The sequence below is a fragment of the Lolium perenne genome, chromosome 2 (assembly GCF_019359855.2).
Source record: "Lolium perenne isolate Kyuss_39 chromosome 2, Kyuss_2.0, whole genome shotgun sequence".
Taxonomy (NCBI): domain Eukaryota; kingdom Viridiplantae; phylum Streptophyta; class Magnoliopsida; order Poales; family Poaceae; genus Lolium; species Lolium perenne.
Window position 1 is genome coordinate 96,787,000 of NC_067245.2, and position 5,192 is coordinate 96,792,191.

Sequence of the window (5,192 nt, forward strand, 5' to 3'; positions counted from 1 at the left end):
TCAACACATGTGCTTATGCACTTGGTACCAAAATTTGGCACATGCACTTGGCATAGCCCCCTCTCTTCTTTTCACCCCTGCCCCTTTCTCCTCTTTTCTCTTTTTCTCTCTTGGAGTTTGGCCGAGAGGCAAGAAGGAGGGGAACTTCCCCCTCTCTTCTCTCTTCTTTCCTTTCTCCCTCTCTTTTTCTCTGGTTTGGGCCGTGGCCGACGCCACCACTCCCTCCTTTGCCCTGGCCCAACCATGGCCCTTCCACCTCTCCCCTCTCTGGCCCAAACCCCACTAGCACCCCCTCTCCCGCGCCCAAAACCCTAACCTAGACGCACGCACACACCACGCTGGCAGGAGACATGATGGCGTCGCCTCGCACGACGCGCCATCAGCCTCGACTGCCCGCCCACCGCCTCGTTTCCCTCCCTCGTTGACGCCACCAGGGTGACGTCACGATGGGGCCGACGCGTGACGCCAGCCCTTGGCCACCGGTTGGCCGTCGCCACCGCCCCTCCCACTACCCGCGCCCCTCTCCACCTATAAAACCCCACCCAAAGGCACTCCTTTCCCCCTCAGCTCCCCACTCACAACGCCGCCAGGCTGCCCCTCCCACTCCCTGGCTGCTCGAGCAGCAGCCCGTGCCACTGCTGCGACGCACCGAGGCGCTCACCACGGTCACCGCGAGGGTGACGCGCAGGTGGTCACCGCCGCGACGCCATCGACGCCTCCCTCCCTGCTCCCTCGTCATCAACACCCCCTCCTGCATCCCCTAACCCCTTCTCTCTGCCCCTGACGCGCAGATCGGCAGCGGAGCGACGACGCCGACGACGAGCTGACGCCGCCCGTGCTGCAGTTGACGTCGCGGGAGGGGGAGCAGACGCCCCTAGACACCGCCAGTACACGCACACGACGCACACCTACGACACCGCGCCGCCTACACCAAGCCACGCCACCGCCAGCCGCCGGTAAGCTCCCTGGCCGCCCCTTTTTCTTCTGCGCCGGCGAGCGCTGCACAGACGTCATGGACGCGACGGCTCCAGGCCGTCCGATCCAGATCCGACGGCCGCATGGCGCATGCACGGCCACGTCGGCTGGTCTGGCCCGCCATGGGCCCGACCTTTTTTTCCTTTTTTCTTTTTTCTCCGGCCACCGGAGAGCCCCACTAGGCCGGCCCAACTGCACAGCACCGCACGGCCCAAAACTTCCCACCCTTTTTAATTTCGTTTGAAAAATTGTTATAGAAATTAAAAATGCAAATCTCCCAGTGTACTGTTTTGTTAATAAAAATAGTTTGGTAGCTCCGATTGATGTGATTCCATTTGCATTTGAACCATCTTGAAATTATATTTCAGATGCCACTAACCTTGTATTTTTAGGATTTTTATACGAGTTTTAGTAAATAAAACTTGATCACTGTTTCTGGTTAGTATTTTGTTTCTCAAAAATTGAAAAAAAAATATTTTTGAATGATTCCAATTGTGTTGATCTTGCTTTGTTACGGTGCATCTAGGAAAAATACCAGTAGCCTCTGTTCTTGATATTTTGTCTCTGGTTATGATTGTGTGTGTGTCACATGCAATGATAGGATTAAAGTTTGATGGTTTTAATTAAACCTTGTTACTTTTCTTTTATCAAAATGGCCAAACCATGTTTTGTTACTGCCAAACCACTCCCCTGCATATTTTCATCTTTCATTTATTTACTCTTGGTTCTTGAGTTATATATTGATTGTATGCATCGTTTATTCTTGCGACGCTAGATACGAACGAGGGAGAAGTTGAAGGGGGGACTTTGGAGAAGGATTTGAGGAAGACCAGGGACAAGCCAACCAAGGCAAGCCATCTTTGATCTCTGTTTGATTTCTAGTTGGACGTCATTTGTTGATGTCCAAAGCATCTTGTTTCTGTGTGTGTTGTTCTCTCTATTTATGATGTCTATGTATGGTTGTAAGTGGGGTACTCTCTAGTGGTGCCACTCCACCTTTGCCCTTGTGTTTGAGGGACATCATGGCCGTGCTACTCCATTTGGTTTACTTATATGCTCAACGTGAGCATGTCTCATTCCAAGATAGAAGTTTACACCACATCCACCACTTTTGTAAGTCTAGAGGTATCAAAGTCATGAAACTTGGTGTAGTTCTCAACTTGAGAGGAGTATGCCGTGTACCCTATTGGAGAGTTGGTTGGATAGTGATTCTCGACTATCCCAATTGTATAATTAGTACCACAAATCTGAGATTATATTCCTCCTTGTGTTGTCATCATACATGCTTACCTTAAGCAAGTATGATCCACCCATTACCCCCCTTTTATACCTTCTATGGCAAGATGACTCTCATCTCGGCCATAGTGCAATACTAGTTCAACTCATGAAACTATAGGATGGGAACCCCTCAAGGCTTACCTTGTTGTAAATGTTTTATGAAAACCTTGGGTAAGTTAACTCTACCCGAGAGAAGGTTTTTGGAAGAGCAAACATTTTGAACAAGGTTATTCGGCGAAATATGGTGGAATATTGGCAAACAAAGGAAGTGTGTGGGTTTTGTTTTCAAAGGAGCACTGCGTATAAGTGTACGCCAGCCCAACTTTTATTCGCGCAACCACATTATCCAAAGTAGGCACGGGCTTAGTCCGTAGTCTGTTGAAATTGGCATGAGCACCCTTCACAACTTTCTAGGGAGGGTCACGATGATCTCCGACGCCGGGTTGCGCTCTGAAGGAGGCAATACACTGTAGTTGTCTATAGCCGGACGATTACTGAGGGTCTTCTGTCATGGCGCCGGAGATACGCTCAAAAGGAGGTATGCTGCCGGGGTGCCGGGAAGGGGTAAGCCCGCAGGGAAGGACTTGTGCCAAGGGAGACGGGCGAAAGACTATGACTGATTATCCGAGACTCGCATACTTTCATATGACGATCCGGGGATGATCCCGGCGGATTTATCAGTTCTTGTGGGGAAAGTGCGCAAACTCTGCAGAGTCAAATCTATTCGAATAGCCGCGTCCGCGGTCATGGACGGGTTGCAAAGGCCTGCCTTAACCTGGGCTTGAGTTTTGTTTTGACAAATGCTTTGCAAAGGAAGTGTTGTGTTTATGTGTACTGGGAAGGTACGGAAAAATGGCGTGTGTTGACCATATGGAGATGGTCGTGGAAAAACTGAGACCAAGTGGGGAACTCTTTCCTAGTGTTTCATTAAGAGGAACTACTCTTCAATAAAGATATAGAGATGTCATAGATATCTTTTGAAGTATCTTCTTCAATAAAGATATAGATATGTCATAGGACTTCCCTAGCGTCCCCATCAATTGAGATGGCGGTATGCTACCTTTCCTCTTGTTAGGTTAGTTAGGTGACCTTGAAACACCATAGTGTCCGCATCACTTGAGATGCCGGCATGCTATATCCACAAGAGAAACTGATCCTCTCATGCATGCTATATCCACAAGAGAAACTGTTCTCTCCCTCTTGTCTTCTCTAGTTAGACTTGTATTCACCTTCTTGATGGTTGCGAGTACAATTCCAAATGTACTCACGGCTTTGTCCCTGGCTATTAACTTGGCCAGACTATGAGGAGGACTACGAAGACAATGGAGGATACCAGGACGACTATGCGACCTAGGACGATCTCCAAGTCAACCGCCTGTATGTCTAAGGCATGACTTGGGCCCGACGATGCTGACGTGTATCCGCTGCTATGTTTGTGAACTTGCCCATCGTGGAGTTTATGTAAGACTCGGGCATGTGACCCCGATGTTGTAAGACTTATTTATTCGGTACTGTAATGGATGATGTAATCTGGATATTCAGTTCGGTTATGTGCTCACGGTGCACTGATCATGGGATCGTGAGTTGAATGCATAACAGGGTATTTCGGATAGTTAGTCCGGGGTCCCCACAGGGAACCACAGCGTGCGGCCAGTTCGGGCCACGCTGCAGCTGCTCCGTGGCCTGCCCAGGCCGGATGGCTGTCCCCGAAGATGCCCCGCCTCTCACCAGGCGTGTAGCCCCACGTGGCGAGGCCGAGCGCGATGAGTCCCTGCCGGCCTCCATAGTCGGTGTAGAGGAGGCACGGCCCGAAGGAGAAGCGGAGGCGCGACGCGACGCCGAGTGAGTGAGACGCCCAATGGTGTGAACGCGCCCTCTAGGAAGCCTGTCCGCAGGTGTAGAACACAACGCCGGGGTGGTGTGAACCGCACCGTCCGAAGGCTGTGGAGTGACCGTCGAAAGAGCCCTCTCGAGCTCCTGAGCAGAAACAATAGACCGAGGAGACTGTCTCTCGAGGTCGGGACTAAGGACTCGTAGCTTCTCCACCACCGCCTTGGCCAACAGAGTTTGCGGGTTGGGGTTGAAAGGAGTAACTGCAATACAAACTGTCCGTGCACCTCCAGCACCTCCAGAGCTAGAAGCATTCTGGGCGTGCGGCGTGCTGGACTGTGGAAAACGAAAATCAAAGCCCTTTAACTGAACCAGAACATCAGTCTTAACAAACACAGCAGAATCTTGCTTAAGCTTCTGCAGCACCACAGAGTCCATCATGGCTACCTGAATGCGAATAATCCCCTTACGCCTGAGAGTGGCGAGGTCTACATCCACAGTCTTACCCACAAGAGAACCAACAGCCCATAAGCCTAGAAAGTGGCGCACATTCTGCGGCACTCCTTCCACATGAAGTCATATCTTCTGCAACTCAAATTTATGGGGCACCTCAGAAGACATCCACCTAGAGATAGTCAAAGAAGAGCCAAAAGCTAGGACCCTGACCTGGATCCCATCCACTCTGTCCAGATCCTTAGCAGAAGGAAGACTGATCAAAAACTCCATGTCCCCATTAGGCAAAGCTTCCTATTTCCAGTTCTGGCTAACAGCACACCGTCTGGCAACCTGCTTGGCGACCACATCCGCAGGCAGTTCATCATCTGAAATGACCTCCCTTGCAACCGGAGACTGACTGGGCACCAAATCATCAAAAACCACAGAGACAGGAAGTGACGTGAAGTAAGTCTCTAGTTGACCAGTTCCCAAAACAAGTGCAGGTGGTCTAGGTGCTCGGAGAACTGGGCAACGCTGAGTCGGATGGGCTCGCTTATCACACACATAGCAATAATGCTTCACCTTACAATCCTTGGCCGCATGCGTGTCCACCATGCACTTCCAACACCACACCTTCTTGCCTTTACCGGAAACCTTGACTGTTGACTCCACCG